Source organism: Sturnira hondurensis, unplaced genomic scaffold (genome assembly GCF_014824575.4).
Source record: "Sturnira hondurensis isolate 20B ecotype Veracruz unplaced genomic scaffold, ASM1482457v3 Scaffold0006505, whole genome shotgun sequence".
NCBI lineage: Eukaryota > Metazoa > Chordata > Mammalia > Chiroptera > Phyllostomidae > Sturnira > Sturnira hondurensis.
The window spans coordinates 2,800,625-2,825,258 of NW_028079136.1; the positions used below are offsets into that span (position 1 = coordinate 2,800,625).

Sequence of the window (24,634 nt, forward strand, 5' to 3'; positions counted from 1 at the left end):
TGATTAGTAAGAGACAGAGACAAAAATGAAATTCAAAGTGTGATGATTGGGTATTCACACTTTGGTGTGACATGTGCCTCCCACAAACTTTGGACATCAACACATTACCCATCTAATACAAATTCTGAAAAATAAAAAAAAATGAAATTCAGATCGCCTACTTCCAAAGCTTTAAAGATTCCTAACCGTTACGCTACCCCCTCTTAGTCACAATGTACTAGCAATGTGTCAGTTGCTTGACAGCCATGTAAAATCACAGCAACTTTGCAAGTAACCCATTTTTTTAAATTTTATTTATTTATCTTTAGAGGGGAAGGGAAGGAGAGAGGGAGAGAAATATCAATGTATGGTTGCTTCTTGTGCATCCTCTGCTGGGGACTGGCCTGCAACCCAGTCATGTGCCCTGACTGGGAATCGAACTGCAATCCTCTGGTTCACAGGCCCGCACTCAATCCACTGAGCTACACTGGCCAGGGCCAGTAACCCATTTTTATATACAGGGAAGTTGAAGCTTAGTGATTAAGTAATTATTCTGCATTTGCCTCCTAGCTCTATTATTTGACCTTCACTCAACCCTAGGGAGGCTGACCCCTATAATCTGCATCCATGAGCACTCATACAATTGGTTTCTCCTTAGGTTGGAAGCCAACAGCAAGAAATTGGACTTTAGGAAGAGAGAGATCAAGTTCTCTGCTGCTTCCCTGCCTCTACCCCATTGTCTCTGGCAATAGCTATGCCCCTCCATGACAACAGCTGTTAACAGATGGTCTCCCCTTCACAGCTTCAGCTATGAGTCTGGAAACAGCACTGTGTACTCAGAAAACACCAGTGCCACCCTGTTCCTTCAGCCCCAGGCGCAGTAACAGCTTCCCATAGTTGCCTAATCATCTCCTATCTTATCCATCCTCAATCCTGCTTCTCTTCTCAAAGCAGACTCTTCTAGAAAATCTTTTTATTTAATCAACCTGGGGGTGAATTCTGCTTCTTCCTGAACCCCTAAATAACACAAGGATGTTATAACAGTTTTATTGCATGTCAGCTAGTCTATTGCAGAACTAGAATTTAAATCCAGGTTTATCTCCCTCCCATTTTATTTCCTTCTACTTATACTAAAAGGATAACTAGGTGTGTATTTGATGAGACCTTTTCAAAAATGAAAAGTATGTTGTTTTTATCAAATCATCAAATCATACTTTAATGCATGATTCCATATTTTCTGCATTTCATTCTGATACCACAGATGAATTTTCTGAGCTCTAGTCAATGGTCAAATTTCTATAAATGCACTAGATCCAATCCCCTGCTGCCTGGCTTAGGATATTTCATTGGCTATTCTCTCCCTCTCTCCAACATCATCATTTCCTCTCTCTACTAAGTCACTTCCTCTACATTATAGTCATGCTACAATATCCCAAATCTCACAGGTTTACCTTTTCGAGATCCAGCCACACAGTTTCATTTCTTTGCTCCTTTTTACAGCAAAATTCCTCAAAAGAGTGGTATTTACTAATTTTCCAACTCCTCTCCTATAATTGTTTCTTAAGGTGATACTAATCTAGCAATGCTGGTTTATTTGGTGGTCCTTGAACATGCCAGGCAAGTCCAATAAAATTCATTTCTCCTTCCTGTCTCTTAACAAGTTCAAAAGGAAATAAGCTGCATCAGGTGTGATTTTCTAAGGCTGAACTGGTAACTCAGATTTTATAAAGTAACGCTTGAAATATACAATGTAAGTTTGGGTTTTTACTCTCAAGATTTCAAAACCAGAAACAAGATACAGTCAAATCTCAGTTCTCAAATATCTCCCAACTCAAACAAATTTGATTCTCAATCAAGTTGTTCACAGACAAAAATGTCTCGGGTGTCTTACAAAACTCTAATTCTCCACACAACAATCTTTCATACTGATACCGATATGATCAGTCACGTATGATCACTCAGCCAACAAAAAAAGAAAATTTGGTTTTCAAACAAATTGCTTCTCAAACAGCTTTCTGGGACAAATTAAGTTCAAGAGCTGAGGTTCCAATGTATTTAAAGGGACAATGTAAAAATGCCCCTTTTTGCATTTGAAATACTGAATATGAAATATGAAATACTGAAGTCATATATTGTATGGAATAGGTATAGCTTTAACCTGTACAAGTAGAAATTACTTAAATCTTTATATCCTATCAAAGGACTAATATGCATTTAAAATTTTTATACATTAGAGGACATCTGGTCAAGATGGCAGCATAGGTAAATGTGATACACTTCAATCCCCCCATAACCACATCAAAAACACAACTGAACTACAGAACCACCATCATTCCAAACCTCCTGAAATCTAGCTAAATGGGAGACCTACAACTAGGGATTTAAGAAGTCACATTGAGACTGGTAGGGGGTGCAAATGCTGAAGGAGCTGGTCCCACACACAAGTGTGGCGGTTTAAAATGACGAGGGCTATCTTGGCTGTAGAGGTGTGCCTTGAGGAGTGAGGAGTCCCAGTCCCACACCAGACGGCCCAGCCTGGCATTTCGTGCCAAGAAGACAAGTCCCCATAACTTCTGACTGTAAAACCCAGTAGGGATTGAGGCTAAGGGAGACAGAGGCTCCTGGAGTCCCAGGCAATTCCTCTTAAAGGGTCTGCACAGACTTACTCCCTCTGAGCTCCAGTGCTGAGACAACAGCTTGAGAGAAACTAGGGATATATGGAGAGAAACTGAATTACCTGGCAACAGGATGAGAGCTGCGGGGGAAAGCCCTCCCCACATACACACCCAGAAGGCCCATCCATGTCATTTCCAGTAGTTTTTCCATATGAATGGCCTATCTTGCCTCATGCTTCGGAATTTCCAAAATTTCTCAAACTAGCAGCATCTGGACTGTGTCTACCGCCTACCTCTTGTTAAGTGGCCCCAGGCTGGGCACAGCAGTGGCTGACTTTGCACCTCCCAGGAGTCCCCAGAGCCAGTGCATCCAGTGGACAGCTTTAAACTATGCTGTATTACAATCTTCCTACCTCCACAAGTGAAACACTCAAGGGGCAGACTTGGTGAGCACCAAAGCCTCACTGAGTCATGTCCTGCTTCACCGGCATCAACTCCTGCACAGCAGCTCCTCCGCTGTAGTCACAGCTGGTCCTCCGCCAAATGGCCTGGGGGTTCAATCCTTCCCAATGATACCAAGAGCAATCAGTGCTCAACTACAACAGGTCAGTTCACACAGCCCAGAGGTGCACCTGGAGTGTCTAGCTCAGGTGACTAGGTAGGTTGTGTCACAGGCCTTACACCCTACCACACAAGGCCACTCTACCAAGTCCGGGAGACATGGCAGCTCTACCTAATACACAAAAACACACAGGGAAGCAGCCAAAATGCAGACACAAAGAAACGTCCCAAATGAAAGAACAGGACAAATCTCCAAAAAAAGAACTACCAAAATGGAGGCAAGCAAACTACCACATACATAGTTCAAAAACAGTGGTTTAAGGATGCCCAAGGTACTTAGTGAGAACCTCAACAGTATAAAAAAGGAATAGTCAAAAATGAAGGATATACTAACTAAAATGAATTATTTACAGGGAATCAACAGTAGAGTAATGATGCCAAGAATCAAATTAGCAATATGGTACATGAGGAAGCAAGAACAAAAGAAGAAAAGGGAAAAAAAACCCATCAGAACAGAAAAAAGAAAAGAAACCAAAAATAAGAAGACAGTGGAAGGATCCTCTGGGAACACTCAAGTGAACCAACATTTACCTTATGCAGATGCCAAAAGAAGAGAGAGAGCAAGAAGCTATTACCTACAAGGCAGCCTCCCGTAAGACTGTCAGGTGAGTTGTCAACAGAAACTTTTCTGGCCGGAAGGGGATGGCAAGAAACATTCAAGGTGATGAAAAGCAAGAACTTACAACTACAATTATTCCTCTCAGCAAAGCTATAATTTAGAATCAAAGGACATATAAAGAGATTCCCAGACAAGAAAAAGCTACAGGAGTTCATCATCACCAAACCAGGATTACATGAAAATGCTAAAGGATCTTCTTTGAAAATAGTTTTTAAAAAAACAATCAGAACAGAAACAGACTTACAGAACATTTTAATGGTTTGACTCCAAGGGGAATTGGGGGAATGGGTGAAAAAAGTGAAGAGATTTAAAGTACAAATTGGTAGCTGCAGAATAGCCATGGGGATGTAAAGTACTGCCTAAGGAATATAATCAATAATAACCTAATGACTTTCTATGATGTCAGATGGGTGAGAGATTTATTTCAATTAGCTTTATAATGTTTAATCACTGGAGTATACAGCTGAAACTAATATAATATTGTATGTCAATTATAATTGAAAAAAGTATTGAAAAAAGAAAATAAAACTTTCATCCATTAGCTCTTACAAGATTTTTATCATTTTATGTTGCGAAATTTCACAAACATCTACCTTTTTTAAAAGCCTTAATAGTTAGTTTAAGAACCATTTTAAATGGTCTAATTAGTGTGCTAAGGGAATTCAAGCACAGAGAACCATTTTCTAAGTATATGAAATTGCCCTGATTTTATCAGTATACTTAATTTCTTGTTGTCTTGAGATGTTTTCAGGTTTCACCTACCAACATCTCTTCTAGACCTCCTTTGTTTTTCTGGATATCTGTCTCGGCCCAGGCCTCAGCCAGTTTCTCTGGTCTATGGACGAGCAACATTTTACCTCCATCTGTGGCAGACTCTATATTCTCACCAAGAGATATATATTCTCAGATGAGAGTGCCCAAAATAACAAGAAATTGGGATTGTAAACCTTTAAAAATATTTTTCTATTTTCCTCTTACCTCAAATAAATAAAATGCTTTCCTCTTAAATTACAATATAATTTTCAGTATAATTTAAGGAAGTAATAAATTAAATTTATAATAGCTAATATTTAAAACACCTCACTGAAACACTTCAATAATTCAGGATTGCATGAGGACTATCCTGATAAATGCTGTAGAATTCTAAGCATGATTTATGAATAAGACCAAAATAGAAAAAAAGCCTCCTCATTTCACTAATAGGAATATGATACAAACTTGACTCCAGGTCTGGAAAGAAAACCAGAAAATCACAAGACAGGGTCCTTGTGGAGAGGTTTGAGATTAACCAAAAATGACAGCCTTACCAACAAAACCTGAGACACCCCATCCATACATACAATAACTCAGGCAGACTGATGCCAGAGCCCAGGTTTCCAAATGCTGAAGTTCACACAACTAAAAGATCCACAAATCAGGCTGACATTCAAGTAAAACAAAGTAACTAGCTGGTCCCACGGGCATACCTTCTACCTAACAAAGCAAATACAACATATATTTCTTCTGTGATTGCCCTTTTTAATTTATTGGGGGGGGCAAATAAGTTATACTTTAGATTTAAGAATAATGAGCCAACCAAAGCCAGACTTACTGATGTAATAACTTGAGGTGTGTATATTGAGGGTGAAGAAAACATGAAAATTCTCTGCTGTAAATCCCTTTGTTTACAAATTATGATGTTTTGTTGTCTCTATGTCTCTCTTTTGTGTTTATAAAAACACAGGACCTTTGTATTCCTAAATAATANTCTGTGATTGCCCTTTTTAATTTATTGGGGGGGGCAAATAAGTTATACTTTAGATTTAAGAATAATGAGCCAACCAAAGCCAGACTTACTGATGTAATAACTTGAGGTGTGTATATTGAGGGTGAAGAAAACATGAAAATTCTCTGCTGTAAATCCCTTTGTTTACAAATTATGATGTTTTGTTGTCTCTATGTCTGTCTTATGTGTTTACAAAAACACACGACCTTTGTATTCCTAAATAATATAATGGAGAGTGCCAATGGTGTTTCACCATGGCAGAGATTTTAAGTATATTTCATCATTAATTTTTAATCTCTGCCCCAAGAGGAGTACTTGAAGAGAGTTAAGAATACGCTTCTAGGAAAAACTGGAAATCACCTAGAAGGGTTAAGGGCCAGGGTTTAGCTTTGATAACCCTCTGCAGTCTATCCCCCATCCACACCTGACCTTTGATCATTATTAGCTCTACCAGGGCCAGCGATGTGCCCAGGACTATTCTGAATGGCTGAAGTTACCCATCTTCAAACATCTCCAATCCATCTATGAACAAGGCTGGAAAGCCCTGTAGATAATATCTAAATATTGTTTGGGTCATGAATTTCAAAGACAGCAAATGGTGAGTGTAATCCCTTTACTTAAAGTCTCTGTCTTTTGGTGTCCTCAAATAGCTGACTTAATTGCAACTATAAATAAAATAAAGCCAAACCTACTTTAAAAAGGGGTGGCACCCTTAATTCTGGCAAACTTATTTACTCACCATTATTACACTCAACCTTCATAGTCATCCTGTCAAATCAGGATTACTTTTTATATATAATGAGTTTTAGGTTACCTGTTAAATAAATAGATGACTCATTTTTTAAATTTCTATTTATTCCCTATACCAATCCAATTCGATCTAGATATTTCTGACTTTCTCTTACCATATTTTCACATTTTTGTCATACCAAGCCTGAACAAGCCTGAATCACTTTCAACAATAGCCTCCAATAACTTTTCCTCTCTTATAATTATATCCACCTTATACAACAAAATCAATCTTCAGAGCCATTTGTATCATCTTAATCTGTGACAAATAGACCATATTTGAGCTGAAGGGAATTTAGAACTCCACAATTCCATCTTCTCATTTGATTTAAAAAACAAGAACCCGAGTAATTAAATGATTTTCCTGCTCTTTCTTCCCTCTGTACCTAACCACTCAATTAAAAAGCTACCCGTAGGCAGACATTCACATGAAACAAAGGAATTACTTGTTTTAAGTGAGACAAGCCTCTTCAAAGAAAATATAAATGTCTCTCTCTGTTTACCTTTTATAATTCTACCAACTCATCTCTTCAAACTCACATCTGATTATCTCCCCCAATCGATCCCCCCTCAAAAACAGTGGGGGGTGGTTTGAAGAGGGAACATCTATCCAAAAAATAATGCTGGTTACCACTTCACACATCTGGTTTCAACACTATTTTCTTTTCCTTGGTTCTTATGTTCTATTTCCTTTTACTTAATCTCAGTCAATGTATCTGACCTCTTAAAACAGAAAAGAGCCCTGGCTGGTATGGCCCAGGAACCAATGAGTGCTTCTCTCTCACACCTGTTTCCTTCTCTCTCTCCTTCCCCTCTGCCAAAACAAAACAACAACAAAAACAGTAGAAGAAATACTTCTACTAAAGGCCACAAAGAAAGTATTATTTCAATAATAAAGTTTTGAAAGTAGGAACTGCAACTTTCTTTGTAGTAGCTGTTACTTTTATTTAAAAAGGAGAAATTAGGTTATTCAATAGGAAGAAACATATTGCTAATATGGTAAAGATTCTGAACCATAAACAAATAACTCTGATTCTACCAATGACTACATTTCTAAATAATAAGACACTGCATACAAAAAAGGACTATATAGGAAAGGAGCACTGGCACATTTAAGAATATTTTATCACTTTGTGTGAACTTAAACAACTTTCCATGGATGAAATTTTAAGTACTTAAAAGAGCTACAAAGGTGCCCTCAGCACATTAGGCAGCGCATCAGTCTCATAATCTGAAGAGAGATACATTTACTAGTCTCTCACCTGCCTTTATTTTAGAACTGAATATTACATTTAAGAAATATTGATATTTAAAAAATTACAAGAGCATCAAGGTACATTTTAATTAACCAAGAAAAAACTTATAAAATCAATATACATTTACAAAGTTATTCTTTTTTCTATTCCAAATAAAAATTTACCATTTTTTATTCAGGATATTTATTGGACAGACAAATTCAAGTTGCCAGCAGTATGTGTTTGACACTGCCAGGCAGTAGTGGAGTAAATGGGTTTTGTCATGGTAACTAAGCTGAAAATTAAGCAAACATAGATACTAGCCCCAAAGTGACTTGATTTGAAAATGAAAAAAGGAACCTCAATTTAAAAAATTCAGATACTGGGATCATCACAGTATTCTAAACTTACAGAGAGGGGATAAGAGTACTAAAAGTTTTATACTTTGCATAAGGAAAATGACTGTCTTTCAATAAAATTTAAATATAGAGATGAATTTAACAGTACATTTTAAGAAAATCTTTACAATGTACGTGTTTCCATGTATGAAATGGCAAAAATGTAGGAATTTTTAAAAATAAATTAACTGTTATAATGTGACATGGATTAAGTAACCTGTACATAGCGGATCTGTAAAAATAAACAGAAACCCCGTTTAAAATGAAGTCTGTTAGCCAGAAGGGGGAGCTCTCGTGCCCTACATCCACCACAGAGCCCAACAGAAAAAAGGTTTAGTTCTCCCGACTTCCTCTTAGAGTTTTCTCTCCTTTGTTTCTAGGAACTTGTGCATTAGGCCACATGACCTGAACTGTGATTCTTTGTTGTTACAAAATAAACCCATTTTTCTGGAGAAATATTTGGTTGTCTGTTTAGAGTCAATATGTCTAAACTAAAAAAAGTAACCTGCTGTTCAGTGTGGAATAAGTTATATTCCCAAACACTTTCTGACAGTGCTGCACAGAAAACAGTTACCATTAGTAGCTCCAAACGGCATAGAAAAGGAAACCAGATAGTTATATAGAAGTCTGTCAGTGGTCAATATATTGGTAGAATTTAAAAAATACTTCTACAGTCTTTCCCCCCCCAAAATGAATGGCTGCTCATTTGTTATGGGGCAAATGCACACAACCTAGTGTTTTCCTGAGATCAGTGACTCTAGCAAAGTGATAAGTTGTGCTGATTACTGACTACACAGCTATTAAAAAATAAACTGACCTAGCCTTTTTGGTATGGTGATGGTGAATGAGGATAGATAAACAGGCCATTAGGTTGGCAACAGGTATGTCAGTACAGGCACTATTTACTAATTCACAAATCATTCATATAAATCAAATGCAAATTATGAACCTTTGGTGTTCAGGAGAACAGAGTCTGATTTGTTCCTTATCATCCCAGCATGATGTAAAGTGAGTGCCTGGCATTACAACAATTGGTCAATAAACACCTGTAGAATGAATTAACTATAACTAGTACTTGTCTTATTTTGTAAATTTGCAATTTTACTCATGGAGTCTACTAATACTATTAAAAATAGCTATATTTATTGACAACATACTGTGTGCCTTCATCTCACTTAAGACCTGTGGTTGTCCTTACTTAGTTAACTATGGCTAAGAGAGACTAAGTATTAATAACTTGCCCAAGTTTACATGGCAAGTGAGTGGCAGACCCAAAATTCAAACTGTGGTCTTTCTAACTACAAAGTCCATTAATTTTAAGAACAATATTGTGAATACTGAAATATTCACAATTAATTATTAATTAAGAATATTAGAGAATCTACGATGTCTCTTTTATCCTATAGAAAAAGCCAGGGTACAAAACTATAAAAATAATGAATTTTCAAATGATAAATAACTACAATACACTATTTGCCTTCCTAGCTCTAAGTACGTAGCCTCCTGCTGAATTTGTGTTCTTGGCCACTTACAACAGGATCTGCTTGCTCCTGTTAGAGAGTAGACAACTTGATGCAGTAGAAGTAAGTGGTCTACCAACTTAGAATACCATGGCTGAACTATGTTTGTTCCAGATGTCAGTGTAGGAGAGAATGCACCACCATTAAGTTTATCATAAAGATAAAATAATAATGTACTTGATACAATGTCAAGCACTGTGTACAAAAATGCTTGTAAAATGGTATGTGGTGATATGCTATTGTCTAAAATATATTTTCTAGATTGCTCACACTTTGAATGTGTTACCATATATTGCTGGTTTTGGTGAGGGTGTGGAGGGTGGGGGCTGGCAATAGGAGGCATCAGCAGGAGATGAGACAGCAGAAGAGAATAAGGTATTTATAGGTGGGGGTATCAACTCCTTCCCAAACAGCACAGGTTGACAGCAGCTGGATTCCTCTACTGAAAAGCTATAGCTTTCCTCTCCTACAGCTTCTTCATATACCCTTTGTCTCTTCAGGCCTCAAGTGGCAATAAGGGTTATTTATCATAACTCTCTTCATACTTTTATAAACAGTCCTTTATCAAATGCTTTTCAGTTACTCCATTTTACTGTGCCATTTATTTTTTGCTAGAACCCTGACACAATACTTAACTATAATATCATTTCCCTTGATGATATGGACAATTTCTTACATTTCTCCTTTATCATCCTTAGCATTCAGCCTAAATACTTGCATATAAATAAAGTTCTATTTTCATTTCTACCAATGACTGGCTCCCACTAAACTGAATTCTTCATTGTAAAATAAGGAATTGGAGTAAGTTGGATTAAATGGTCACCTAAAGTCTATTCAAGGAATCATGTAGAATTATTTTTTCTCTGCTAATAATTGAAACTCCATCAAAAATTTTTATTTCTTTGTGTTTGATAAGCATGGGATCTACAAAAACAAATGAATAACTTTAGCTCAGGATTGGCAGACTTTAATAAAGGGCCAGGCAGTAAATATTTCAGGTCTTGTACACCAAGAAGCAAAATCAAGGCTTCTATATATAGGCATCTCTGTAACAAAAGATAAATATATTTCCACAGTCCTGTTGACAAAATAAATAGTGGGTATAACTATAATAGTAGTGAGTATAAATTTTTATAATACAGATCTACCAGTGAGAAAAAATGAATTATTTTGGGAGAAGGGCATTTCACTTAATTGGGATTCAAAGCTGGTGTTCTCTATCATCAAAATCAACATTCATCTATAATACTCATCTGTAATGCGATTACCAAATATTGATAGCAGTCCACAAGCATTGATTTCAATAGAGCATATCCACCATTTGAAAGGAATTTAATACAATTATATTAGATTCTTCTCTTGGTATTAGCATATCATTATATTGCAGATAATCCATTCCAACTGAATGGTTGGAATGGTTACTTGCAAGTACATTGACAGCACAGTTAAATGAATGTGAAATATGGAAAATACTTTACTTGCACTGAGTTCTGAATAAAACTATTCCTTCATCTAGGTTATATACCTACCACAAATTTGTGTGAGAAAAGAGATCTGACTTTTTAAAAAAGATTTTATTTATTTACTTTTAGAGAGAGGGGAGAGAAACATCAATGTGTGAGAGATACAGAGATTGGTTGCCTCTCACATGCCCCCAGCTGGGGACCTGGCTCGAAACCCAGGCATGTGCCCTGACTGGGAATCAAACCAGCAACCTTTTTGGTCCGCTGGCCAGTGTTCAATCCACTGAGCCACACCAGTCAGAGAGGAGATGCCACTTCTTGTTTTAACTTTTGACAACATGTGAAGTAAAGCAGCTTGACGTTATTTGTGATTCAAATAACATTCATTGCCATCAAAATGACTTTAGCCACAGTTTAAAGTTTGCATTTAAGCATTATTATTCCTTGTAATTTTAGGCTGAATTAAGAAATATTATCATTATAAGCTAATTTCCAAAGTCATTCAGTATTTTATAGTAATGATTAAAGGTGGTTCTTCTTATTCAGAAAATTTTTAATCTCAGCCCTGAGCTCAAAGTAGTAACAGATAATAGTAGAAATATTACAGAAATTGTCTTTTCTAGACTGCAATGTCCTGGTTTGGGAGGGAGTAGGGAGGACAGAAGTATATTGTCAACAATGCCGAGTGAGTTTGAGTCTAAGCAGACACAAAAGATAATGTTATTAATGAAAATAGTGACTAAGGATGAGGAGATCTAAAATTAGAAAATTTATCACAAATACTGTCATATACAAAACCCATTAAAGTATGTAAGTTGGGGGCTGGCTTCTCACATTCCAAACACTATCCATTTTTCCAAAAGACTAACTGCAGAGTTCTTAAAATAATGTCCTCTATATAATGTCCTATATAATTAACAATTATTAATAATAATTGTTCTTTATACTCAGGCTTTTCAGATCAAATGAGATAATATACATGTAAGCATTATTTTTTATTATTGATGTTAATAATGAGTTCCCTTGACTTGTGTTTGTTTTTAAAAAGTTAAGGAATAGTTAACATTAAAACTAAAGTGTCAAACTAGCCAATAGAATTAGATGATCAAATTATCACGGAAAAAATAAAACAAAATTCTAATAAATACCCATGCAACTCAGAAAGAAACAAATAATTCATGAAAAGCGAACCATCGCTCTATGCCATAAAATGCTTTTTGAAATCTTTGCCTGAATCATGTTCCATCCCACAACCAATATTACTTTGTCTATGTCTTTGTTTATAAAAACTGTTGTAAAAAAAAAAGAGTTGTGTTACTTACCACAACCTAAATAGGAAGTTACTAAAACACAAGCTTTTACAATCTATCTTGTTCAAAAATAAATAAGCCAATAAGATTTTATTGTGTTGAATAAACTTTTTATAATTTTTGTTTTCTAACTACCAAAGCAAAACATCATCTACCCAACTAACATCAAATGGAATTTTAAAAATCTCCAGTGCCTGCTTCAGTTTTCCCAGAAAAGTAATGAATTTTTTAAATAAGCATATTTTCTTAAGATTAGAAACTTTTTTAAAAAATTTTATTTATTTATCTTTAGAGAGGAAGGGAAAGAGAGGAGAGAAATATCAATGTATGGTTGCCTCTCATGAGTCCCCTAGGGGGAACTGGCCTGCAACCCAGGCATGTGCCCTGACTGGGAATCGAACCACGATCGTGTCGTTCGCAGGCCCGCGCCCAATCCACTGAGCTACCACCAGCCAGGGCAAAAAAGTAATGAATTAAGGCTTTATGTAAAATTTACTTGTTAAATATTTTAACAATTGATTGAACATTGCAGCAAAGAAAAACAATCATGAACATGAGGAAATTTTAAAATTGATTTTTTAGAGCATTTCCATATTTATAAACTTCTTTTTTGACTATGTTACAGAAAGTTCAAAAACAGCCCTGGCTGTTGTGGCTCAGTGGATTGAGCACCCATCTGCGAACCAAAGGCTCACTGGTTGGGTTCCCAGTCAGGGCACATGCCTGGGTTGAGGGCCAGGTCCCCATTGGGCAACATACCAGAGGCAACCACACATTGATGTTTCTCTGCTGTTCTTTCTCCCTCCCTTCCCCCTCTCTAAAAATAAATAAATAAAATCTTTGAAAAGAAAAGAAACACAAAGGAAAAGAACCATTAGAGGCATAAAGGTACCAGAACAGAAAAGATAAAATGGCTATAGGAAACCCTCATACATCAATAATTACCTTAAATATAAATGGATTGAATTTACCAATAAAAATGCACATAGTAGTAGACTGCATCAAAAAACAAAACCCAACCATATGCTTCCTTCAGGAGACACATGTAAGCTGCAAAGGTAAAGACAGACTCAAAGTGAAAGGGTGGAAGATGATTCTCCAAACCTGTAACATCCACAGGAAAGCAAGTGTAGCCATGCTTATTATCTAACAAAATTGATTTCAAGATAAAATTAACAAGAGACAAAGATGAACATTTCATAATAATGATAAAGGGAACCCTACATCAAGAAGACATAACATTTCTCAATATATATGCACCCAATCAGGGAGCATCAAAATATATAAAGCAACTAATAACTAAAGGGAGAAACTGACAGAAACACAATCATAGTAGGGGACTAAATACTCCTTTGACAGCTCAAGAAAGATCATCCACACAGAAAATCAATAAAGAAATATCAGCCTTAAATGACATATTAGACCAAATGAACATAATTGATATTTTACACAGCCTTTCATACTAGAACATCAGATTATACATTCTTCTCCACTGCACATGGAACATTCTCAAGGACAGACCACATGCTGGGTCAAAACACTAGCCTCAACAAATTAAAGAAGACTGAAATCATACCAAGCATATTTTCTGACCACATGCTTTGAAATTAGAAATCAACTGAAAAAACAAAGTAAAAAAAACTCACAATCATGTGGAGCTTAAACAACCTACTACTAAAAAATGACTGGGTCAAAGTCTACATAAAAGGTGAGATCAAAAGATATAGAGAGACAAATGAGCATGACAATATGACATATCAAAACTTCTGGGGAGCAGGGGAAGCAGTAATACGAGGGAAGTTTGTACCATTACAGGCCCATCCCAAGAAACAAGAAACGTCTGACGTAAATAACCTAACAGTACATCTTTTTAAAATTTAATCTTTATTGTATTTTTTCCATTACCATTTAGTCCCTTTATACCATCTCCCCATTGTATTACTGTCAAAACAAATGTCATGAATCCAAGAGCATATTTAAATGTAAATTGATCATGCCTTCTCTGTCATTCTGGAAGTGGTAACCCTTCAAGATTAATAAAAGTACTCACAGAATAAACAGTGCTTATTGTTATAAGCACAAATAAATATAAAACCAAACTTCACAGCCAACAGCGGTAAGCCAAAAAAAGCAGGTAAGAAAACAAATGCGATTTAGGAAACACGTCTATCTGATTCTCAAATTTTAAATATGAACACTTGTTGTCCATGTCCATCAGTCCTTTTTCCTTTTTCCTCAATCCCTCCACTTCCTAACCTGCCTTGCAGCTGTTATCATCTTAAAGAACTAGAAAAGAGCAACAGCAGCCCAAAGTTAGCTGAAGAAAGGAAATAATAAAAATTAGAGCACATATATGCCTTTTTCTCTTTTTGCAATCATAGGTTAAAATAATTCATAAAAGAATGAAAAGAAATTAGTTGTAGTAATAGAGAACATAGTGTCTGTCCATTTTTGGCCATCCAAAATCTGAATTCCTTTCCTACATTTGAGAAATTTACTACCCAACCATTCTTGCAGCTACAACATTAGCATATGGTCTTAGATTAACTATTCAGAAACACCCACCCAAGGCTTTACATAAGGGGATAATGGTGCAATAGAGGGGAACGGAGGAAAACAATCAAAGAATCCTTTCTGGGGACAGGTGAAACCAATGGCAGCACCACCAAGGTTCTGAGGGAACTGTGGCAGCCGTGACACAGGTGGCGTTCATGGGCTACAACAAGACATGAGTATTCAGTGTTGGTGGCAGTTACGCATGTACTCAACAGACTCGTGTTGTGCTGTTATTTTAGCAGTGGTTTTGCCTGCTGCCTGATTTCTCTTTCTTCTGCCTTTTTTGAGACTCACTTTCCAGTCTTCCCAGTGATTTTGTGAGCTTCTCAATATTCTGTCAACATTTTTTCCAATTCTGAACACAGCCAGAGTTGATTTCTATTATTTGCAACTACAAACTCTAATTTGTATACCACTATTTAAAATTTTATTTAAACATTTTAATCATGTATTATGCTTGTGTTACAAAGCATCTGAATACTCCATTAGTGCACAACAAAATGTACGATTATGATTTTATACTCAAAATTTGTTTCTGCACTTACATATGGAGATATATTTTATACGATGGGTATAATTCTAAAAGTTAGAGCAATCAGCTTTTGAATATGAATCATTTATCTCACAGTATGTGATCTCACAGATGTTTCAGCAAAACTTTCTGCTTGTAAGTTAAAATACAAAAAGTTGCCAAATCTTAGTATTTTATTATGTAGTAGTTAAATTTCTACAACCAAGATGGGATCAAATGAAGAGACGGTAGCAGTGGAAAATGTGAGACTTCTTTTCACTAACATGAAATCCCTCATTATAAAAATTTAAGAAAGTACAACTAGCCACATTCCACCGAGGACATAACTCTATTGTTTTTGGTCAGAGGTCACTGAGAAAATAAGCACAATATGAGCTTTTGCAACGTTGTAAAATGCAAAAAATAATAAACATAAAAGTCAGTATATTCAAATTAATTTCAAAAAGAGTCATCAGATTAATATATTACTATCATTTTATTTAAAATTTCTAAAACAACTAGCCCTGGCTGGTGTAGCTCAGTGGATTGCGTGAGGGCCTGTGAACCAGAGTATCGCAGTTCGATTCCCAGTCAGGGCACATGCCTGGGTTGCAGGCCAGTCCCCAGTAGGGGACTCACAAGAGGCAACCATACATTGATATTTCTCTCCTTCTCTCCTTCCCTTCCCCTCTAAAGATAAATAAATAAAATCTTTAAAAAATAAAACTCCTAAAACAATTGAACTATGAATCTGATCAATAAAAGGACTGAGCTGCTTTCATACTTATCCATATCAGTCAATAATGAATTTACTGCTGGTCATTCTAAGGCAAATACGAGGGAAAATATCTCCAAGAAATGTCTGATCTTGCCTTTATCTGAAAATATCTCCGAGGTAAAAGGGAAGGTTCTCTAACGGAAAGACTTCCACAAAAGATAAATGAGCTGGGTGAGGGTGAAGATGGGGTTGTTCATTAATATCTTCAATGTGGCAGTGAGCATGATGTAGCACAAAGCTTCAGAAGCTGAGATTTGAAAAAGCATCAATGATTGTGAGAGTTCTACTCTAATTATTTTATATCATTCTGTCAGATGAGTCAGCATATTCATATTTGAAATGACCAGCAACCTTACACAGAAGTATAGTATCTTTATGTATATGATAGCTAAGTGAATAAAAATTTAAATATGGAAATTCTGGTATGACAGAATAATTTTCTGCTTAATAAGGCCCAAGAACAACTCCATGAAGCAAGTATATAGATTGGGCTTGAGTATCAAGTAGCTTTAGATTTGAAGTCTGGCTCTGTGATCAAGACAACCTCTGCAACATCAGTATCCTTGGCTATAAAAGGAAAATGATAATATCTACGTGGCAAGACTTCCATGAGAATTAAATGAGATAACACAAGTAAAAGCCCTATCGCTGAGTTGTCTAGAATACAATACACTTAAAGAATTATCTTCCTCTTCTTTTCTCTCATCTTCTCAGCTCCTCCCCATTGCTTCTGGCATTCTTTACAGCTTTGCATAAGAAATAGCAACTAAATCTAGGCTCTTGCAATTTCTTTAAAATTGTACCAGTAAAAATATTTTCATTAAGGTTTAAGTGTTAATAACTTCCACAGAAGCATAAAAATTTATTTACATAAACTAAAATAGCTCTGAAACTTAAATTCCTAGTACTCTTTTATTTGCTACAAGCATATTACTAATAACCAACCTTAGAAAAACATACTCATATATCATAAACTTCATAGCAAGCCGGTTGATAGACCTTTGTATGTTATATAAATGAAAAATTTGTAGAAACAGTCCTGACATTTCTTTTCAATGAGGCCTATGAGCATGCTTTGTATCACTGTCAAAATGGAATGTCATGAATCCAAGAGCATATTTAAATGTAAATTGATCATGCCTTCTCTGTCATTCTGGAAGTGGTACCCCTTCAAGATTAATAAAAGTACTCACAGAATAAACAGTGCTTATTGTTATAAGCACAAATAAATATAAAACCAAACTTCACAGCCAACAGCCGTAAGCCAAAACAGTAGGTTAGAAAAAAAATGCAATTTAGGAAACACGTCTATCTGATTCTCAAATTTTAACCCAGTCACTGTTTAATTAAATGTCCAATCTAGCTCTAAAATGTGATTATTATAAAACTATGGAAATAACCAACAACCCAGTCCAAAACATACATACATATAGTAGATATAAAAGTGCAGAATTCTTGACAACCAAAATGATTCACCAACCGTATATTTATTTAACATAACTGAAAGGTGAGACATTTGCTTTTGTTCATGCAGACAAAATAGTATTTTGGTTAAGACAACCACACTGATGCCCTCTTACTATGTGTATAATCTTGAGGAAATTAATCAAAACTCTGTACCTAGAGCCCTGCATCATCTGTTAAGAATAATAGTAGTACCTGTCTCCCAGGGTTGTTCTGAATATTAACTCAATAAATACATTAAACCCCAATGTTTGCAGCAGCACAATTTACAATAGCCAAGTGCTAAAAGCAACCTAGGTGCCCATCAGTAAATGAGTGGATCAAAAAACTATGGTACATTTTACACAACGGAATTCTATGCAACATAAAGAAAGAAGGGGCTTCTACCCTTTGTGATAGCATGGATGGAACTGGAAAGCATTATGCTAAGTGAAATAAGCCAGGTGGTAAAAGACAAATACCCTATGATCTCACCCATAAGTGGAACCTAATCAACAAAATGAACAAGTAAAACAGAACCAGAGACATTGAAATAAAGAACAAACTGACAGTAACAAGAGGGGGAGGGGAAGGGAGATAACGGGAAAAGAGAAGGATCATCAAGGAACTTGTATAAAGGACCCATGGATAAAGCCAAAGAGGGGTAGGACTAAGGGTAGGAGGTACAGGAGGCTGGGGGAAAGTGGTGGCAGGAAAATGGAGACAACTGTACTCAAACAACAATAAAAATACATATAAACTTCTTCAAATGGTCCCCTGTACACAGTAAATGTCAACATATTTTAACATCTTATTACAATTATTATCACCATTATTGACACTTGAAACTACCCATGATGGTTTTTTTATACAACACAATAAAATCATCAAGAGAAGCAAACAGTTGAAAAAGCTCAATTTACCAAAGTTGTTATCATTTAAAGAAAAAGGAAGCATTTATGAAGGACTCTAATGAAATAGAGAAAGAAAGAGCACCTTGGTAGATAGAAGGTTTGGGGAGGGAGCCAGGTTTTGCCACTTGCAGAAAGGTCTTATGAACCCACCCTCTAGTTAAGTGATGACAGCTAGGACCCAATATAAGAGAAGATAACCAAGATGAACAGATCCCTATTCAGAAAATTCTGGAAAATACTTAAGCCTTCCCTCTACTCCAGTTCCTCCTTCAGTAATCAGCCAATTCTCTGTTGCCCTTTACAGCAAAACTTCTCAAAGGATTTTTGTACTTTGCTCTTTCTATTTCTTGACCTGTCATTCATCCCTCTATTAAAATCTGTTTTCTATCCCAATCACTCCACTGAAATAACTCCTGAAGGCCACAAAACCACCTTCATCTGGCCAAATTCGAATGTTAGTTTTCACAAACCTCATTTTAGTCATTTTCTCAGCATCACTCAATACAGTTGTATGCTTAGAACATTTCCTCTCTTTTTTCAATGATGTATCTCTTCTGATATTCTGCCTAATTTGCTGGCTCCTCCTAGTCTAATTTATAATTGGTAAAGAAGAGGAAGGCTTAAATCTGGGTGTCTTTTTCTGTTATGGCTACACAATGTCCCTTAATAATCTCATCCAATTTTATGGTTTTATAAATCATCTATTTTCTGATGTCTAAATTTACATTTCAACACTGAACTTTTTCCTGAGCTCTAGAGTAATATATTCATTCATAAGTATTTATCAAAGACATATATTATGCACCAGTCATTATTCTAGGCTACTTGGATACAGAGATAAAACAAAGTTCTGCATTCTAAAAAGGGAGAAAGATAAACATGATGATAAGTGAAATGAAGAACAATTAAGTGGATTAAGGGAATGTAAAATAGTAAGCAGGCATAAGAGGGGCTTATTTATATAGAAAAGTCAAGGAAAACCTGTCTTAAACAGTCACACCTGAATAGAAATTGGTATACACAGTGAGGGAGAAGGCTATGTGGGAAAACCATTTCATTTTAAATAGTTATTTTGAAAGGAACATGCAAATGTATTTATCTTGATTTTTTTCAAATTTGAGGAAATATTTTATATCATATAATGAGACAAGTACATACAGAAAAAATGTAGGAGATAGCAGCACACTGCGAGTGTGTGTGTACACTTATGCCTTTCTAAACCTACAGTATATTTGATTTTGGAACAGTGCTATTCTAGCAGCCAGTCATTCCTTTTCCACAACCCACAACTATCCTTTATGAAGTTTGTGGTTATAGTGAAAGGAATGTTGACTTTGAAGTAATATATTTATATTAATGACACTATAAACCAATGGGAATATTAGTTTTTACACAAACTTGCTAAATACTGAGAGACTAAACTGGTAAGTTAATAAATTCTATATAGCAATGTAGCTGTTCTCTCTAGATGGTGACCCAATGGATTTCTGTTGCAATGGCTGGGATTGGCAATCTGGCTAAGTATTCTGAAACACATTTTGAATAATATGGTTTAGTGTTAATGGGGAAATAAAATGTTTTCTTCCCTTACTCATTCAAAAAATTTCTCTATCATTTATATAACTGCTATGAAACAATGTCCTCCATCATGCTATTCAATATCCCTTACAAAATGCAATAAATTTATCTTAATGTTTCACCTTGGGGAATGTTTCTCTCTTGACAAAATGGCATGTGTCTTTTTAGTATATTACAAAGGTTTTGCTTTTTAATTGGATTTCTCTTTTTACTCTGATGGTTGGTGCAGATAACTTGCCAAACTAATTTCCACCTACACTTTCCTAGATTTTTCTCCCACCCTTGCCTTTATTTTCACCTCTTGTATTATATGGTTCTTTTCCATTAATCACTATTTTACATTATTAATATATCATTTCCTAACATTCACATATAATATTTGGTATTAGGCAGAGTATTATAATCATTCAATTAATACCTGATTTTACTAGAGAATTGACTATCAACATTCATTTACTGTGTAACCACCAATAACATATAAATAAATTTAAAATACTATTGTTTAAATATGTGTTTACCATAAGTGAGTGAAAACACTGCTTGGTCAGACCTCAACACCACAGATCTAAAAAGAAATAAAAACTTCTTAAGGTCCAAACTGAGCTGTCCCATACACTAGCCCATGCACTATGTAACAATTTAAATTTAAATTTAAATTTAAATTAATTATAATTAAATAAAATGTTAATTCCATTTCTCAGCCACACTAGCCCTATTTGAAGGGCTCAATAATAAACATGAATTTCAAAGCTACTTATAAGCCTTTGCTTCTGTAATTTGTATCCACAAAGAGAAAAGCAAGCTTTTAAAAAGGCCAAAGGAAGAATGGCATCATGTTCACTTTCAACCTGCTAAGACCAAAACAAATAACAATACACACAACGCACACATGCACAGACATCCATACAGTCTCTCTTCCTGAATCTAACAATTCCTTCCCCTGGACTAGCACACGGCAAAGCAATGAAAAATGATCACAGGTTAGATTAACTAGGATGCTGAGAAAGAAGGCTTCCTCTTTAACCAACTATCAGCCAATCTCCTACAGTCATTCAAAAAGGTGCACACACCACTGCCACTGTCTTCACCACCCTCACCAGCCAGTGCTAGCCAGGCTGTGTTAAAACTGGTGTTCTCCCACAACTATTTTGAAAGCAAAAGAGCAGTAGAAAACACCTTAAACCCCAGCCAAATTATACTGCTTGTGATTGCAGTCACCATATATGTTATTTCCTCTGCCTGCAGTGGAAGTTTTTGGTTTGTTTTTTTCCCCCCATCTTTACCTAGTAAAATTCTTCTTATACAATAGTTTAGCATGTGGTTTAAATTCCACCTCCTCCATGATACCTTTCTGAGTTACCATATATTAGTCTAGGTTCTCCAGAGAAAGAGAATTAATAGAAAATATACAGATATAAAGAGATTTATTACAAGGAATTCACTCATACTATTATGGCAAGTCCCAAGATCTTCAGGGTGAGTCAGCAAGCTAAAAACCTAAAGAACCAATCGTTTACTTCTGGCCTGAACACCAGCAAGCTCAAGGCAAAGGAAGAGCCGAAGTTTCAGTTTGAGTCTACAGGAAAAAAGCCGACATCCCAGTCTGAAGACACTCAGACAGAAAAGCATTCTCTCTTACTCAGGAAAGGTTAATCCTTTTTGTTCTATCCAGGCCTTCAACTGATTGGATGAGACCCACTTTAGGGAGGTAATCTGCTTTACTACTCAAAGTTACTCTCATCCCAAAACACTTTCATAGAAACACCAAAAATAATGTTTGATCAGATATCTAGGCACTCCCAGATATGATGGCCCAAAGAGACACATCAAATTAACCATTACACATCCTTAATGGACTTTGATAATACAAATGGACTTCTCTAACACTCTCAAGCCTTAAAACACTTAGCTTACACTCAGCACAAGGCACTTAATAATATACAATCCTTTGAATAACATATTTGTATAAATATTTTAACTCTAAGAATGTAATTGGCCCAAGGCAAAGACTACTTGTTGCATAATTTGTATGTATCATAGTGTCTTATGTATAACTGGTATTCAAATTAGGAAAAATGCTAAAGGAAATAACTCTATGTGCCTAACTATAAAGGATCTCAATTCTTTTGTGCAGCTTCATAAGACATTAAAAAAATCATGAAATAATCTATAATACAACCAAAGTTTGTTTTTTAACACATTACATTATATTAAGGCATTAAGTCTGACATTAGTAGAAGGACTTTTATTTAATCCTTCTTGCAATAAAGCACTTACAAAGAAAATCAGTTCAGTCAATCCGCAATATTATTATCTCTTTCAAAAACACATCTCTTGTACACCCACATAAATCACTTTTCCAATCTTGGATAAAATTTAAATACCAATGCACATTTTTAAAAAAAAGGAAAACAGAAGTAGAAATGGTACTTTTTTTCTTGACTCCTCAGCTTATGAAATTCATTTCTACCACAATGAGTATTCAGTGTGCAAGATGATTTTAAAGGAAATATTTTCCTTCCCTAACATGTTCTCAAATCCTAATCAAATTGCAAACTTTCATGTGAATGTGACCATGTTGTGATCCTTGGCCCCTATCCAGACTAACTTTCCCAATTGAGAACACAAATAGCATTTTTACCAGCTGTGAATGCTGACATTGATCCATGATCCTCCTAGTACTCTCAACTTGAATTCTGAGTCACCCCTTAAACGTCAGACCACTTAGGCCCTGTTCACTCTATTTGAAATCCTCAGAAGCTGAAAGAGTAGAGATTCAGTCCACAAATAACTGCAAATGTAATTTTATCACCTTTGCCTATTATATCTTTAGTTAGATCTCCTAAATATGGCTAACAATTTCTAATTAAAATTATACTTTACACATCTTTGTGTACAATTTATCTTTGCACATCTAAATAGTTTACTCTCAATATTCTCTGTAGCAACACTAGAAAGAATGATAACATTAACTGTATTTTAAACTCAGGTATCTTCCCTCCCAAAATAATCATAATTTTTATTTCTTTTCCCTGACATTTATCGTCCATTTAAGGCCCTATTTATTACACTCCATCTTTTGACTATTTAGTATGGAAGCACTAAAGGCAGTTCTTTGGGCAAGAAAAATTCTTTGGGCAAATTATACCACCATCATATCTGTCAGGACTCTGCACTGCAAGTGGTAGAAAGCCTATTCAAATTACATTAAGCCAGAAAAAAAAAAGGCATTTATTTGCTCAGAAAGCTGAACAGGAAACTGGCATAGTTCTAAAAGAAGAGCTATAGGAAAGAGCCCCAAAAAATGGAAGCGGGTCTCTTTCAGTTGGCATTAGCTTCCTCCACCCGTTACCTCTTATCCCAGATGTTTCTTCTTAGCTGTATTATTTAACCAGATCTTCTCCACATAAAATTGAAAGGTGGCTGCCAAAAGCTTCAGAGTCAAAAATCTCATCTGCATAATATCACTGTAAAGAGAGGTTTTCTTCCTTCAAAGCCTATTATCAATCTCGGGCTGAAAAAAGACTGATGGACTTGGGTCACATGACCACTCAGACTGAAACCTACCATTGTATCTAGAGGATTAACCTGCACTGGCCAGGGATAAGTAATGCGTCCAAGCCTTTGGAGGTTGGGTGGAAAAATATATTACTAAAAGAAGAGGGATTAAGTGGAAGGGGACATCCTGGGAAACCATAAACAACAGCTATCTTAGTCAACCGAAAAAATTAATCTATTCATCACCGCATCTGTGCCAGATGCCACACTAGACCTTTACATATTCTATCTCATTGAAGCCACAATAACATTATCCAAGTTGTGTTATAATATCCATTCTCCTGATGAGGAAACTAAGGTTAGAAAGGTTATGATATCTGCAAAGCCAAGTTGCAGGACTGACTTAAAATAGATGAAGAACACCTAATGTCACCTCACATGTCCTCCAAACCATAAACTATGATTTTACATTGCAGCCTCTCACCAAGACAAAGAGCTTAAGGGGGACTCAACTATTTATGTAGGTTGCTATTTAACCTTTAGAAGGACTCCTCTGGGTCAGGCAAGATCAAAGATACTGTGAAACCATGAATAGGAATAGGAAAACCATGAATAGGAATAGGAACCTCCAAATGAGGTTTGCAGTTGTGAGCATGTGAAACAGTTTATTCTTGTGTTATTGTTTATTAATTATTATAAAGTTAATACAACTGTAACCCCACTTTTGCCTACCCCTGTATAATTAAGAACACATATCCAAATAGCAAGGATGTGAGTTATCCAAGGGAAAAAAGGCATCTCATCACCATTATTTTTATGTACCACTACGAATGAAAAAATTCCCAGTATGTGGAGTCTAACAGGAAACTCCATAACAGAGCTATGTCAAAAAATGCATAAGAAAAACAAATCTATCGTATGCAAAGCAACGGCAGAGACCTGTCTTCTCAACCTTGGCACTAGTAGAAGGCAGGTATCGCAGTTCCAAATCTGAGCCACTGCCAGAACTAACTGAGATTTGTAATCTGATTTCATATTAACT

At 35.8% G+C, this 24,634-nt stretch overlaps 1 protein-coding gene and 1 pseudogene across 2 annotated transcripts in view; one reads left to right on the forward strand and one right to left on the reverse strand.

The window, feature by feature from the left end:
- The window catches only part of PDE3B (phosphodiesterase 3B), a 162,356-nt gene that overhangs the window by 79,868 nt on the left and 57,854 nt on the right, over positions 1–24,634 (reverse strand). The gene's annotated exons all lie outside the window — the stretch shown is intronic.
- Positions 20–118, forward strand: LOC118989838 (uncharacterized; annotated as a pseudogene).